Here is a 16884-nt window from a genome sequence, read left to right as displayed (position 1 = left end):
CAACATTTTCTGAATTTCTTTTGGGGGGCAAGGGCCATTTCGCTTTTCCAGAGCCTTTCTGCTACCAGTAACTTGGAAGTCCCTTATATTTTTAACAGATGACGGACCTGAGTGGGGACTAGCTTTTTTTGAGGACTGAGTTGAAGATTTTATTGGGAACATTTTACGTAACATTTATCCGGCGCTCTAGGCTGAGCACTTACATCGGGGTTTCCATCTAAATTTCCAAGTGATGTAATTCAGATGAAACCCCTGCAGGATCCATTCACTATAATGAGGCAGCAGAGTTACTCTGGACTCCGTCTGGCCTCTGTTTAGCGGTGTCCTTTTTTTCAGAAGTGCACAAAACTGTGGCCAACCGCACTTTTATGCACGCCTAAAACAAATGACACCGTGGGATCCCAGGCCAGACGGCATCCACAGTGGCCTATATCTGCCTCATTAGAGGGAATCTTCTGTCATGGGTTTTGTCTGAATCACGTATTTCAGAGATTTACACGGAAACTCTTGTGTAAGCGCTCAGCGCAGAGCGCAGGATAAATGTGGGCAGAGCCTTACTGCGATCTTTGGGAGACATAATAAACAAATCAGTAGCAGGTGAAGAATTGGTTTTATTTATTTTTTACTCCTTTCCTCGTGTGATATAACTGATTAGATTACTTTATTCTTCGGGTCGGTGTGATTACAGCGATACCAGAATCATATCGGGTTTTTATGATTGACAGCTGTCACAGACTAAAAGACGCTTTTTTTTGCAAAATCTAGTTTTTGCATCACCATATTTTGAGAGCTATAATTTTTCTATATTTTGGCTGACAGAGTCATGTGATTGCTTGTTTTTTGCGGGACGAGTTGACATTTTTATTGGTACCATTTTTGGGTACGTGACATTTTTTGATCGCTTTCTATTCCGTTTTTTGGGAGGTAAAATTAACAAAAACCAACAATTCAGGAATTGTTTTTTGAGGGTTTTTTTTTATGCCGTTCTGCGTGTGGTAAAAGTGATCAGGCAGCGTTATTCTTCGGGTCAGTACATTTACAGCGATGCTACACTTACTGTATTTTTTTTATTTTTTGGCGCTTTTACACAATAAAACAATTTTATAGAAAAAAATATTTTTTTTGCATTGCTTTATTCTGAGCGCTATAACTTTTTTATTTTTCGGCTGATGGAGCTGTATGGCAGCTTTTTTTTTGCGGAACAAGATGACGTTTTCAGCGGTACCATTTTTATTTCTATTTTGCTTTTTGATCGCATTTTTTTCCACTTTTTGTTTGGCGATATGATGAAAAAGCATATTTTTTTGCCCCGTTTTTTATTTATTTTTATTACGGTGTGCACAGAAGGAGTTAATTTGTGTGACACTTTTATAGCTTGGGTTGTTTCGGACGCGGTGATACCAAATATGTGTACTTTTTTTGGTTTTGTAAAAATATACGGATTTATTGGTTTAATATTTTATTTATTTTTTATTTATTTTGTGATTTTTTTTTAACAGTTTAAAAACTTTTTTTTTACTTTTTTTTTACATTTTTACTTAGTCCCTGTATGGGACATTAATTTTTATTTTTCTGATCACTGATCTCATGTAATGTAATAGACATGTATTACATTACATGAGATCTTTGCTGACTGTTTCACACCGTGTCTCCTGCCAGGCTTCAGCTGCAGGCTGAGCCAGGCAGGACACCATATATGGCAGATCTGGAGGTGGTCATGTGACCTCCAGCTGCCATAGCTACCCCAGGTCCTGGAAGGTATCAGGGGTCGTCGGAGAGGTAAGTAAGACGACCCCCTCTCCTCTGTCTATCTTCTATATGCCGCGATCACTATAGATCGCGGCATATAGAACATAGCAAAGGGTTAACATCACTGGGACCTGATCCAATCAGGTCCCGATGATGTCCCCTGTCAGAGCTAACGCTCTGCACCGGAATCGCAGCGCTTGCAGGACCCTGGGGGTCCTGAGCGCTGCGAGACCACCCACCGTTTTTAAACGTCGGCGCTGCACAGAGCCCAGCAAGCGCCGACGTTTATCTACAGTGGGCGGTCGGGAACCGGTTAAATAATTTGCCTGCTCCAGTGGTTTTGGGGTTACCTTGGTTAAAATTGCACAATCCTGTACTGGACTGGTCTACCAATGAAATTAAGTCTTGGAGTCCTAAGTGTTATGATAGATGTTGTAACGGTCGCATTGCTGCTGTGGAAAGAGGGGAATTACCTGTACCTATTCAGGATTTTTGGAAGGTTTTTTCAGAGGAGGAGTTGCAAGTTTTGCCTCCTCATAGGGACTATGATTGTACTATTGAGTTTGTCCCTGGAGCAACTCTTCCCAAGAGTCGCTTATTTAATCTTACTATCCCTGAGAGAAAGGCCTTGGAGGAATACATACAGACAAGCTTGGCCGCCGGTCACATTAGACCTTCTAAGTCACCTGTGGTTGTTGGATTTTTTTTTGGAAAAAAAAAGGACGGCGGTTAACGTCCATGTCTGGACTTTCGCGAAATTAATAAAATTACAGTACGCAATTCCTACCCACTGCCATTAATTCCTGACTTGTTCAACCAGTTAGTGGGGGCCAAGTGGTTCTCTAAGATTGATCTCCGGGGGGCATACAATTTGTTACGTATGAAGGAAGGTGATGAGTGGAAAACTGCTTTTAACACTCCAGTGGGTCATTTTGAGAATCTGGTTATGCCCTTTGGTCTTACCAACGCACCAGCTTTTTTTCAGAACCTTATTAATGACATCCTAAGACCGTTGATCTGTAAGAATGTGGTGTTGTATTTGGATGACATTTTGATTTTTGCGCCGGATCTGGAGTCTCATTGGCAGAGCGCACGTGAGGTATTGCAGTTGTTAAGCGACAATTCACTTTTTGCTAAGCTGGAGAAATGTGAGTTCGCTGTGCAGAGAATTAGTTTTTTGGGCTACATTATCTCCAGTGAGGGCTTTGAGATGGATCCGGTGAAGGTTCAGGCGGTGCAGGAATGGCCTAGGCCTATTAGTTTGAAACCAATACAGAGATTTTTGGGTTTCGCCAATTATTGCAGAAAATTCATTAAGAATTTTTCTATAATTGTTAAGCCGCTGACCGATCTCACCAGGAAAGGTGCGAATACGGTTCAGTGGACTACTGAGGCCATTGAAGCTTTTGTGTATCTCAAGGAGAGGTTCAGTTCTGCCCCCATCCTTATGCAGCCTGATGAGACCAAGCCTTTTTTGGTCGAGGTTGATGCTTCTTCGGTGGGGGTCGGTGCTGTTTTGTCTCAGGAAAACAAGGATGGAGTACATCCCTGTGCTTTTTTTTTCAAAAAAATTTTCTGAGACCGAACTTAATTACGATGTCAGTAATCGGGAATTGCTGGCGATTAAACTCGCATTTGAACATTGGCGTCATCTCTTGGAAGGTGCTAAATTTACCATTCAGGTTTTTACTGATCGTAAGAATCTGATCTATCTTGATGCTGCCAAGCGCTTGAATGCCCGTCAAGCTAGGTGGGCACTTTTTTTTTCGCGGTTTAATTTTTCTGTTACTTACATCCCGTGTACCAAGAATGTAAAAGCTGATGCTTTATCTCGCAGTTTTTCTCCCATGGTTGGTACCGAGGAGGAGGAGAGCATTTTACAGGAAGGTGTTGTGATAGCAGCATTGGACTCCGTTTTGGAAGATGGGATTCTGAAAGCCCAGGAGGATGCCCCATCTAACACTCCCCATAGAAGGTTGTTTGTGCCTAGGAACTTTATGAGAGATTTGTTTGTGGAGTGTCATAAGTCTCGGTTGGCAGGTCATCCAGGAATTTCGGAGACTAAGAGACTTGTAGGTCGCAGTTTTTGGTGGCCTGGGTGGCAGATGGAAGTCATTAAGTGGGTGCGTCAATGTACTGTGTGTGCTAGATCTAAGTCTTCACATGCTCCTGCTGCGGGGTTGCTTTGCCCTCTGGAGGTTCCTAGTGCTCCTTGGACGCATCTTGCTATGGATTTTATTACTGACCTTCCTGCCTCTGAGGGTTTCACTGTTATCTGGGTGGTCGTGGACCATTTTAGCAAGATGTGTCACTTGGTTCCCTTCATCAAACTGCCCTGCGCCAGGACACTCGCTAAGGCTTTTGTTAAAGAAATTGTCAGGCTCCATGGCGTTCCTTCCGACATTGTTTCCGATAGGGGACCTCAGTTCGTGGCTCGTTTTTGGCGTGCCTTTTGTGACAGGTTGGGAGTCCATTTGTCATTTTCGTCTGGTTATCATCCTGAGTCTAATGGACAGACAGAAAGAAAGAACCAGGATGTTGAACAGTTTTTGCGTTGTTTTGTGGCTGACAATTGTAGCACCCTGAGGATTCGGCTGCTACAGGGGTATTGCACCTCAACCCAGAGGTGTGATATTCCACTCCCGGGTAAGGAAGGAGTGTGGAACTGAGCTCAGATAGACTGCATGCACTACATACATCCCATTCCAGAGGAGCAGGCCGACGGTACTCCCACTTAGAAATGTGCAGGTACAACCGAGCCTGTTCCTGGCTGGAGTGGGAGGGGGGTGGTACATCCCATGTAGTGTAGGGGCAGATAGGGGGAGCAGTCTGGGTAGTGATAGGAGCTCATTGGGTGCTGGTCACCTGAGCTCACACATAGAGGGATATATAAGGAGGGCACCAACTTAGATCAGGGTCAGACGCTGAGAACAAGTCAGTTGGAGAGGAGAGAGAAGGAAACAGCAGCCCTGGAGAGAGAGAGAGTGGAGCAGAGAAAGACCCAGAGGGGGAAGACTGAAGGGACCCAAGAACCCAAATTAGAGCACCGGGTGAGGAGTCAGCATCAGGGTACCGGAACCCAAGCTGGTGGGGGTAAAGACATTCCCCAGCCAGAGACCGGAGACCGTGGGCAGTGTCTGTCACGGTCACCCACCACATTCACCCCGAAGGCACACCACATGAAGGGTCAGGGAACCCAGGGCCAAGGGTGTCCCAAAAGAAGGCCCGAGGGAGCTGGACCTAGGTGAATCACTGGTGGGGACGGCTGAAGAAAGGACAGAGGGAGAGCTCAGGGCCACGCTCTGGACTTGTTTGGGGGTTGGCTGGATCCAGGACCTGGTGGACGCAGCACGGCTCGGGTGGTCACTAACAGCTGGAGTGACCGAAACATCAGCAGTAAGTAAACTCCCTTAACTGCACAACCCGAGTCTGTCTTCATTGCCGACTGCACCGCACCACCACAACCCCCATCCTCTGCGCCTGTCCCCTCTGAGGCTATACCCCTCCCGTTGGGGGTTATCTCACCAAGCTGCGCACCCACCATCAGCCTCAGCGGACCCTGCAGCAGCGGCGGCCACAGTGACCGCATCACAACGGGTGGCGTAGTCGACACAAAAGAACTTTAATAACATCTGTAGGACTGCCACATAACACTTAGCTTGACGCCCTGGGCACGGGACCGGGTCACAGCCGCTCGGAGACTACAACCCCCCATCTGATCCGGTGCCGGGTATTCCCCTCAAAAAGGAATATGTCCCAGGGGGCGCGTCAACTTTGGCGTAGTCGGCAGGATTACGTGCCCGCAACACCCGGGTACTGCGTGCCTGAAGAAAAGTGCAAGTTTACCTCAGAAAGAAGTCTCCCGCCGGTTCCGGAGGGTCCACGCCATCGGACTCCATCACCAGTCGTTTCCCGCCGATTGTCCGCCATTTCCAGCTTGTTCCCGCCATCTGCAGAGTTTCCCGCCACTGGGCGACGCTTCCCGCCAAAACCGCAGATTTCCCGCCTTGGAAGAGCAGCGGACGCCATTATGGGCGTGCCAAAGGAGGGCAAGAGGCCACCTCCCATCGTGGGCCAGGACAGAAAATGGCGCCAAAAGTGGAAACCGCCCCCACCAACAGAGACTGTGATGCTGGAGGTGTCTGTCAGCGTGAAAGAACTCCCCCTGGAGCTGACAGTCACCGAGTTGCCCCGGGACCGCCCTCGAAGTGGGAGGAGACGAAAGAGAAGAACAAAGATGGGTGTCGCTTGGAGCAGTCTGGAGCGAGCGCACCCGGAGGCAAGAGGTCTAACAAGGAGTAGCGGAGAAGCTCACCCGGAGATGGAGAGAAAGCAGAACAGCACCGGCCCGCTGGCCAGGAGTCTGCTAGAGACCGAGGAAGGAGGGCAGAGCAGCACCGGCCCGCTGGCCAGGAGCCTGCCGGAAGCCGAGCAGAGCAGCACCGACCCGATGGTCAGGAGCCTGCTAGAGTCCACAACCCCGCTAGGTCTAGCGGAGATCCTAGCGCAGCTCCCCCGAGACCGGGAGTGTGCACAAACTGCCCTGGAGGGCCTCGCAAGGAGGATGGCCCGGGTACAGCGCGAGATACTGGCGGAGTGGGGCCGGGAGATGACCCAGCAAGCAGAGACCAGTCAACGGAGCACGCTACCCTGGAAGAGGAAGCAGACCGCCTCTGAGGATGGCGCAGGAGGACCCAAGGCCGGAGACGGCGCCGAGGAGGGAGCCGAACGCATGGAGGCAGGTAAAGGGGACGCCTATACCCCAAGCCGTGACACCGCTTACCTGCCCCAGCTCCCCGTCGCAGAGCCCGAAAGTCCCCCTGCTGTGCCCGTAGCCGCCAGGTCACCGCCATGGACTAGGCCCCGACCGGAAGCCGCCGCAGCGACCCCTGTGACGTCACGCGCCCCGACCCGGAGCGTGACAAAGCAGGAATTACCACCAGCCTGGTCGCAAGGCCTAGTACCCCCGGGCGCCGCATCACCAACAGCGCCCCCTACCTCCGCGGAGCCTCCGGCCTGGCCGCAAGGCCAGGTAGCCCAGGGCGCCGCCGTCCTAACGGTGCCCTTCACCTTCCAGGTGCCCCAGGCCTGGCCGCAAGGCCTGGGCAACCCGGGCGCCACCACCACCGCGCCCGCAATACCTAGGGTGCCACACCTGGGGGAGGACCTCTTCGGCCAGCTCACATGGCCGGACGGGCGGCCCTTCATCTGGCCCGAAGGGTACCCTGAGCTGGAGCGGCAGCAAAGACTAGGGCCCTTGTGTGAGCCCCTAATCCCGGCTCCGAAGCCCGTGGCTCGGGTCTCGCCTCCTCTAGCAGAAGCCCAATTCGTGTGGGACCCCACGGGAGAAGATTTGATGGGGTTCACCGGAGAAACTCGGGCAGCCGCAGCTGAACGTACAGAGTGTTGCCGTCAACAGCTGGCAGAGTTTAAGAGAGAACGGGAGGAGAGGCGGGTCAGAGAACAACAGGCCCAAATCCAGAGCGCGGAGCAGAAGAGCCGGACTAGGAGGAACCCCCGTGCAGCGCATTGTCCCCGCACCATCGGGACAGTGATAAAGTTCAACCCGCAGCATGGGTGGGGCTTTATTCGGGACCGTAACAACCGCGGTGACGTTTTTGTGACCCGCAGAGACGTCGAGTCCCACCTGCCGGAAGGTCACAAAGGCCGTGACCTCTACGTCGGAGACGAGGTCACTTTCACCCGGCACAAGTGTGCCAAAGGACCTTACGCCCTCCACGTACACCGCTTGACGGAGGAGGAGTTGCGGTACGGGGAGGAGGAGCCAGAGGACCCGGACGGGTCTGAAGAAACATCATATCAAGAAAGAGCAGGAGGAAGACGCCGTTGAGTGCGGCAGAGCAGGAGCTGTAAATAGTTACCCCATGGGGGTATAAAGAAACTGAAACTGTTGCTGCTAAAATAGTCCCCGTTGGGACCAGTGAACTGTTTACCCGTTAACCCCTTTTATCCTACAGGCTGAGGACTGTGAGCAGCCATTCCCTTCCCTCTACCTGGCCGAGGACTGAGAGCGGCCAACTTCCAACTTCTCCCTGTATATAGTTGCGCTTCCTAAAGCGCCCCCTACCGGTTTTATAAGAAAACCAGATTTTTCTAAGAGACTGTCGCACTTTTCCCGGACACACGTTGCACAGTGTCCGGAGGAGGAACCAGAGACAAGAGAAGTCTACGAGAATGTTTATATAAAAAGTTTTATATATATGTAATGTTTATATGTTTTATATGTTCATATAAAAATTTTGTATGTTTTGGTGTTTTATGTCTTACAGCCCGAGGACGTGCTGTGATTTACCAGGGGGGAATGTAGCACCCTGAGGATTCGGCTGCTACAGGGGTATTGCACCTCAACCCAGAGGTGTGATATTCCACTCCCGGGTAAGGAAGGAGTGTGGAACTGAGCTCAGATAGACTGCATGCACTACATACATCCCATTCCAGAGGAGCAGGCCGACGGTACTCCCACTTAGAAATGTGCAGGTACAACCGAGCCTGTTCCTGGCTGGAGTGGGAGGGGGGTGGTACATCCCATGTAGTGTAGGGGCAGATAGGGGGAGCAGTCTGGGTAGTGATAGGAGCTCATTGGGTGCTGGTCACCTGAGCTCACACATAGAGGGATATATAAGGAGGGCACCAACTTAGATCAGGGTCAGACGCTGAGAACAAGTCAGTTGGAGAGGAGAGAGAAGGAAACAGCAGCCCTGGAGAGAGAGAGAGTGGAGCAGAGAAAGACCCAGAGGGGGAAGACTGAAGGGACCCAAGAACCCAAATTAGAGCACCGGGTGAGGAGTCAGCATCAGGGTACCGGAACCCAAGCTGGTGGGGGTAAAGACATTCCCCAGCCAGAGACCGGAGACCGTGGGCAGTGTCTGTCACGGTCACCCACCACATTCACCCCGAAGGCACACCACATGAAGGGTCAGGGAACCCAGGGCCAAGGGTGTCCCAAAAGAAGGCCCGAGGGAGCTGGACCTAGGTGAATCACTGGTGGGGACGGCTGAAGAAAGGACAGAGGGAGAGCTCAGGGCCACGCTCTGGACTTGTTTGGGGGTTGGCTGGATCCAGGACCTGGTGGACGCAGCACGGCTCGGGTGGTCACTAACAGCTGGAGTGACCGAAACATCAGCAGTAAGTAAACTCCCTTAACTGCACAACCCGAGTCTGTCTTCATTGCCGACTGCACCGCACCACCACAACCCCCATCCTCTGCGCCTGTCCCCTCTGAGGCTATACCCCTCCCGTTGGGGGTTATCTCACCAAGCTGCGCACCCACCATCAGCCTCAGCGGACCCTGCAGCAGCGGCAGCCACAGTGACCGCATCACAACGGGTGGCGTAGTCGACACAAAAGAACTTTAATAACATCTGTAGGACTGCCACATAACACTTAGCTTGACGCCCTGGGCACGGGACCGGGTCACAGCCGCTCGGAGACTACAACCCCCCATCTGATCCGGTGCCGGGTATTCCCCTCAAAAAGGAATATGTCCCAGGGGGCGCGTCACAATCAAGAGGGGTGGTCTGAGTTTCTGCCACTGGCTGAATTTGCTCTTAACAACCATACATCCTCTTCTGCTGGGTGTTCTCCTTTTTTTGTTGTACTGGGAGACATCCGTCGTTTGGGTCATTCTCCAAATTGGTATCGGCTGTGCCGGAGGAGGAGAATTTTTCCGATGATTTGGAGAGAGTTTGAACTGATGTACGTCGTAACCTTCAAGAGGCCAACAAAAAATCCAAGAGGTACTTTGACAGGAAACGTCAAGAGGTTTTGTTTACTGTTGGTGACATGGTTTGGTTGTCCTCTAGGAATCTGCGGTTGAGGATTCCTTCTAAGAAATTGGGCCCGAAGTTTGTAGGTCCGTTTAAGGTGCTTCAGGTAGTTAACCAATCTGCTGTTAGGTTGGAGGTTCCTACCTCCTGGAAGATTAATCCGGTGTTTCATGTTTCCTTATTGAAAAAAGCTGATGTTTCTGATAGGGACGCCACTGTCTCTGTTCCTCCGGTGGAGGAAGAAGGTGAATATGAAATTTCTCGCATTCTTAATTCTAGATGGCATAGAGGGAGATTGCAGTATCTCGTCGCTTGGAAGGGTTTCGGTCCCGAGGATAACTCCTGGGTAAGGGCGGATGATGTCTCTGCTCCTAGACTTGTCGGAGCGTTTCACAGGAGGTTTCCTGATAGACCTGGGCCTGGAGGATCCGGAGGATCCTCATTGAAGAGGGGGTACTGTTAGAACCCTCCTGTTAGTTTTTTCTATTTTGCTGGTCACATGACTTTTTGCCTATATAATCCAGCTCCGCCCTCCTGGCCTTGCAGGACTTCAGTGTTACATTTACTCTTAAGCTAGCCAGGTGCCTTGTACCTTACTCTGTAGTTTGCTTGGTCTTTTGACCACTAGTACTTCTGTTTGTTTGTTTGTCTTTGCTCTGCTACAATTTCTGCTAGGAGGTGTCCAACTATATCCCAGTCCTTAGTTCTTGTAGGGACCCCTCCCTTATATCTATAGGTCAGCGTTCGGACTAGCCGAGGACTTAGGCGGGTCTGTTCACAAGTAACAGGTCCCCCGCTGCATCGTAGGGAATCAGCTTAGTCCTATGGTAGGGACAGTTTTCCTTTCTTTCCTTAGTGTTTGTAGCAGTTCATAACAGCTCCCTGCATTCCACCGGTATGGGGCCACTCAATATTCCCACCGCGTGAAGGAGGAAGACTTAACAACCATCATGATCAATCCCCTACCTCACCACAGCTGGGCCAAGACCCAAGATAGTGACCCTGCAGTCCGCATGGTGAAAGACCTGCTGACCCGAGAAGACGTCCGTCTAGATCCGGATGCCCCAGAGGAAGCCAAGCAGCTATGGAAAGAGAAGAGCAGGCTGTTCCTCTATGAAGGTAAGCTGTGCAGAAGACTCGTCAACCACTGGACGCACGAGCTGACCTGGCAAGTCGTCCCAAGGCGAGATGCAGCTATGGTCCTGGAGGCTTACCATGACAGAGCGGGGCACTTCGGCTGGAAGAAACTGGAGTTCCTGCTAAGAGGACGGTTCTTCTGGATCAGCATGAGAGGGGCTGTAGAGAAGTGGTGCATGTAACATACCTGGCGGCGTCCTTGCATGGTGGTCCATCTCCCACTGTGCAAGAGCGCGCACTTGATCTCCAGTCCAGAATGTCTTTCTGGCTTCCCTCCTTGCTGTCTGTCTGTTTCTGCTGCTTAAGGGCGGCGCCCGATCACTTCCTGCTTTTTGTACCTGCTGTGGGTCACACCCCTTGTGCGTCCTCAGCCTATTGCTGTCTGTCACCTGGTATATAGCTCAGCTGCTCCCATCTATCCCTGCCTGAGCATAGTGTTTCATTCAGTGTGTGCTTGCACTCTGAAGGTGCCAGGTCCCGTTCTTTGTCTACTGCCTTGCGGTATCAGTTCCCGTGTCTGAACCGAGTCCTGTCTATGTCTCCTGCCTTGCGGTATCAGTTCCCGTGTCTGAACTGAGTCCTGTCTTTGTCTCCTGCCTTGCGGTATCAGTTCCCGTGTCTGAACTGAGTCCTGTCTATCTCTCCTGCCTTGCTGTATCAGTTCCCGTGTCTGTACTGTGTCCTATCTGTGTACCTTAACCTGCAGTCTGTACTCGTTCCTTGCCTGTTCGTTCCACCTTCCTGGAGGCTGTATTTCCAGGCCAGTCTGAACACGCTCCTTGCCTGTTCGTCCTGCCTCTCTGGGGGCCGTATTCCCAGACCCGCTCCTGTATCCCGCTGCAGTGTCGGTCTCCTCCGTACACTCAGTTCCTGTCTGAACTCTCTCCTATCCTTTACCTGTTTTGCCTCTATGTCCGTTCCATTCCTTTTTCTGCAGAGTCTGAACTCGTACCTAACTCCTGCTCGTTGTCACTGTACTTCCGTTTGTGAGTTTGTGGTCCACTCGCTACTTCTCTGCAAGTACCCTGTGGGTATCTGGTTCTGCCTTTCCCTTCTAGTCTGTTCCGTGTGAACAGAGCCCTGTTCCCACCAAGTCTGCGGTTTTCGCTTTGCTCAGCTCTGTCCGCCGCGTCTGCGGTTTTCGCTTTGCTCAGCTCTGTTCGCCGCGTCTGCGGTTTTCGCTTTGCTCTGCTCTGTCCGCCGCGTCTGCGGTTTTCGCTTTGCTCTGCTCTGTCCGCCCCGTCTGCGGTTTTCGCTTTGCTCTGCTCTGTCCGCCGCGTCTGCGGTTTTCGCTTTGCTCTGCTCTGTCTGCCCCGTCTGCGGTTTTCGCTTTGCTCAGCTCTGTCCGCCGCGTCTGCGGTTTTCGCTTTGCTCAGCTCTGTCCGCCGCGTCTGCGGTTTTCGCTTTGCTCAGCTCTGTCCGCCGCGTCTGCGGTTTTCGCTTTGCTCAGCTCTGTCCGCCGCGTCTGCGGTTTTCGCTTTGCTCAGCTCTGTCCGCCGCGTCTGCGGTTTTCGCTTTGCTCAGCTCTGTCCGCCGCGTCTGCGGTTTTCGCTTTGCTCAGCTCTGTCCGCCGCGTCTGCGGTTTTCGCTTTTCTCAGCTCTGTCCGCCGCGTCTGCGGTTTTCGCTTTGCTCAGCTCTGTCCGCCGCGTCTGCGGTTTTCGCTTTGCTCAGCTCTGTCTACCGCGTCTGCGGTTTCGAATTTGTCTCCCAGTCTGTACTGGACCCTACCCAGCCTGTGCTCTAGTCTGCCTGTTCCTGTATTCCCCGGTGTGGGTCAACAGCCGTGTCTGGAGTCTGACCTGGAGTAGACCCTGGTTCCTCTGCTCGGTTCCTCCCTGGTGCACTGGCGTCGTATGCCGTCGTGCGACCTTGGTCGGATCGGGCAGATACTTAGTTACGCCCCTCCAGGCACTCTCCGGTTCATGGCACAGTGGAATCACTACATAAACACGCACACGCCAGTCAGTCCGGGCGTGTGCATAACAGCATGCTCAGGCCATGGTTCCCGTTGAGCCCCACGGCCTTCGCTCTCTGAGAAGTTTTCCAGCGAATACATGCATTAAAAATAAATAAATACATTTTTTTTTTCTCAGCTGAGTTCCAGGCGAATTACGCACCCGTCCAGATGGATCTATCTGCTCTTGTTCCTGCGGATCCGCCACGTTACTATGGGGATCCAAGACAAAGTCGTGCATTTGTGGAGCAATGCATGCTACACTTCAAGTTCTACCCTCTATGTTTTCCCACCGATCGGGTTAAGGTGGCATTCATTATGTCTTACCTGGCGGGTGATGCCTTGGAATGGATCAACCCCCTATATGAAACACAGGATCCAATCCTCCTGGACCTAATGGCCTTCCTGGTGGCCTTTCTAATGGTCTTCGATGATCCTAACCCGGAGGCTCCTGCTGAAGCTTCACCTCCCAATATCCCGGAGCAGCCCCGATGGGTAATGTGTGTGGGTAGCGCAATAGTCCTCCAGCCCAATGAGACTACTGCCCACCCAGAATCCTCACAGGGTGACTACGCTTCCCGGAAGACTTCTCTCAACCTCAAGAGGCAGTCCAGATGTGCTAGACGTAGAGGCAAGCCGTCACGCCAGGGTCTGTCCTCCCTGAGACCTCCTGACCCCAACCTTGAAGTCCCTACTGAAGCTTCATCTCCCTGTATCCCGGAGAATCCCCAACGGGTAATGTGCGTGGGTAGTGCACCGGTTCTCCTGCCCGAAGAGACTTCTGCCCATCTAGACTCCACACAGGAGAACTTCCTGCACCCGGCATCAGATGCTTCACCCACTTTAACCGGTGTGCATGTCCAAGGATGCTCCAAAGCTGTGGTTACCTCTGAGTCTGTGCACCTCTACTACCTGGCGGAGGACCCCCTGTTGCCTCCTGAATCCTCCGGGATACCACTCGATGACAAATGGAGAGAGACTTCTCTACACTCGGTACTCGATACTTTGTCCGCTTCGTCCTGTGAGCCTGACAATGGGTACCCCAAAGTGGTAGTTACCCCCGAGTCTCTCCACCCCTCCGACCAGGCGGAGGACCTCCAGTTGTCTCCAGAACCCTTCGGGGTGCTACCTGGTAGCGAAAGGACAGAGACTCTCCTATACTTTGTACCTGATACCTCGCTCGCTTCGTCCAGTGAGTCCAACCTAGTGTACTCCGAAGCAGAGGTTACTCCCGAGTCTCTACACCCCTCCGACCAGGCGGAGGACCTCCAGTCGTCTCCAGAACCCTACGGGGTGCTACCTGGTAGCGAAAGGACAGAGACTCTCCTATACTCTGTACCTGATACCTCGCTCGCTTCGTTCAGTGAGTCCAACCTAGTGTACTCCGAAGCAGAGGTCACTCCCGAGTCTCTACACCCCTCCGACCAGGCAGAGGACCTCCAGTTGTCTCCAGAACCCTTCGGGGTGCCACCTGGTGGTGAATGGACAGAGACTTTCCTATATCCTGGATCTGATACCTCGCCTGCTTCGTTCAGTGAGTTCGACCTTGTGTACTCTGAAGCAGAGGTTACCCATGAGTCTCTACATCCTCTGACCAGGCGGAGTACCCCCAGTTGTCTCCAGAACCCTTTGGGGTGCCACCTGGTGGTGAATGGACAGAGACTTTCCTATACTCGGTACCCGATACCTCGCCTGCTTCCTCCAGTGAGTCCGACCTAGTGTACTCTGAAGCAGATGTTTTCTCTGAGCCTCTGCACTCTTCTGACCCGGCGGAGGACCTCCAGTTGTTTCCTGAATTCTCCGGGGTACCACCAGATAACAAAGAGACAGTGACTTTTCCTCATTATGTACCCGATAACCCGTCTATTTCTTCCTGTGAGCTTGACAAGATGTACCTCGAAGCAGAGATTACCCCCAAGTCTCTGTCCCCCTCCAACCGGGTGAAGGACTTCCAGTTGTCTCCTGTACCCTCTGGGGTGCCACCTGAAAATATGTGGAGAGAGACTTCCTTGTGTGCTGTTCCTGGTACTCCACCCGTTTCGTCTGTTGCCAAGGATGGCTGGATAGGAGGTAGCATCCTAGCTAACCAGATGAGATCAATTTTTCCTGTGGACTGTGGAAGTGATCTCCTTGAAGTGAACGACTGGTCCTCGAATTCCCTGCGGAAGATTCTGGCAGGCCTGAAGAAGAGGGGGCGTAAGGGGGGGGGTACTGTAACATACCTGGCGGCGTCCTTGCATGGTGGTCCATCTCCCACTGTGCAAGAGCGCGCACTTGATCTCCAGTCCAGAATGTCTTTCTGGCTTCCCTCCTTGCTGTCTGTCTGTTTCTGCTGCTTAAGGGCGGCGCCCGATCACTTCCTGCTTTTTGTACCTGCTGTGGGTCACACCCCTTGTGCATCCTCAGCCTATTGCTGTCTGTCACCTGGTATATAGCTCAGCTGCTCCCATCTATCCCTGCCTGAGCATAGTGTTTCATTCAGTGTGTGCTTGCACTCTGAAGGTGCCAGGTCCCGTTCTTTGTCTCCTGCCTTGCGGTATCAGTTCCCGTGTCTGAACTGAGTCCTGTCTATGTCTCCTGCCTTGCGGTATCAGTTCCCGTGTCTGAACTGAGTCCTGTCTTTGTCTCCTGCCTTGCGGTATCAGTTCCTGTGTCTGAACTGAGTCCTGTCTATCTCTCCTGCCTTGCTGTATCAGTTCCCGTGTCTGTACTGTGTCCTATCTGTGTACCTTAACCTGCAGTCTGTACTCGTTCCTTGCCTGTTCGTTCCGCCTTCCTGGAGGCTGTATTTCCAGGCCAGTCTGAACACGCTCCTTGCCTGTTCGTCCTGCCTCTCTGGGGGCCGTATTCCCAGACCCGCTCCTGTATCCTGCTGCAGTGTCGGTCTCCTCCGTACACTCAGTTCCTGTCTGAACTCTCTCCTATCCTTTACCTGTTTTGCCTCTATGTCCGTTCCATTCCTTTTTCTGCAGAGTCTGAACTCGTACCTAACTCCTGCTCGTTGTCACTGTACTTCCGTTTGTGAGTTTGTGGTCCACTCGCTACTTCTCTGCAAGTACCCTGTGGGTATCTGGTTCTGCCTTTCCCTTCTAGTCTGTTCCGTGTGAACAGAGCCCTGTTCCCACCGCGTCTGCGGTTTTCGCTTTGCTCAGCTCTGTCCGCCGCGTCTGCGGTTTTCGCTTTGCTCAGCTCTGTTCGCCGCGTCTGCGGTTTTCGCTTTGCTCTGCTCTGTCCGCCGCGTCTGCGGTTTTCGCTTTGCTCTGCTCTGTCCGCCCCGTCTGCGGTTTTCGCTTTGCTCTGCTCTGTCCGCCGCGTCTGCGGTTTTCGCTTTGCTCTGCTCTGTCCGCCCCGTCTGCGGTTTTCGCTTTGCTCAGCTCTGTCCGCCGCGTCTGCGGTTTTCGCTTTGCTCAGCTCTGTCCGCCGCGTCTGCGGTTTTCGCTTTGCTCAGCTCTGTCCGCCGCGTCTGCGGTTTTCGCTTTGCTCAGCTCTGTCCGCCGCGTCTGCGGTTTTCGCTTTGCTCAGCTCTGTCCGCCGCGTCTGCGGTTTTCGCTTTGCTCAGCTCTGTCCGCCGCGTCTGCGGTTTTCGCTTTGCTCAGCTCTGTCCGCCGCGTCTGCGGTTTTCGCTTTGCTCAGCTCTGTCCGCCGCGTCTGCGGTTTTCGCTTTGCTCAGCTCTGTCCGCCGCGTCTGCAGTTTTCGCTTTGCTCAGCTCTGTCCGCCGCGTCTGCGGTTTTCGCTTTGCTCAGCTCTGTCCGCCGCGTCTGCGGTTTTCGCTTTGCTCAGCTCTGTCCGCCGCGTCTGCGGTTTTCGCTTTGCTCAGCTCTGTCCGCCGCGTCTGCGGTTTTCGCTTTGCTCAGCTCTGTCCGCCGCGTCTGCGGTTTTCGCTTTTTTCAGCTCTGTCCGCCGCGTCTGCGGTTTCGAATTTGTCTCCCAGTCTGTACTGGACCCTACCCAGCCTGTGCTCTAGTCTGCCTGTTCCTGTATTCCCCGGTGTGGGTCAACAGCCGTGTCTGGAGTCTGACCTGGAGTAGACCCTGGTTCCTCTGCTCGGTTCCTCCCTGGTGCACTGGCGTCGTATGCCGTCGTGCGACCTTGGTCGGATCGGGCAGATACTTAGTTACGCCCCTCCAGGCACTCTCCGGTTCATGGCACAGTGCAATCACTACATAAACACGCACACGCCAGTCAGTCCGGGCGTGTGCATAACAGAGCAGAGACTGTGGCCCTTGTAATCTAAGGAGGAAGGACCGCACCAGCC

Source organism: Phyllobates terribilis, unplaced genomic scaffold, assembly GCF_046119375.1.
Source record: "Phyllobates terribilis strain yellow unplaced genomic scaffold, ASM4611937v1 Scaffold_455__1_contigs__length_1453912, whole genome shotgun sequence".
NCBI lineage: Eukaryota > Metazoa > Chordata > Amphibia > Anura > Dendrobatidae > Phyllobates > Phyllobates terribilis.
This window is presented reverse-complemented; position numbering follows the sequence as displayed.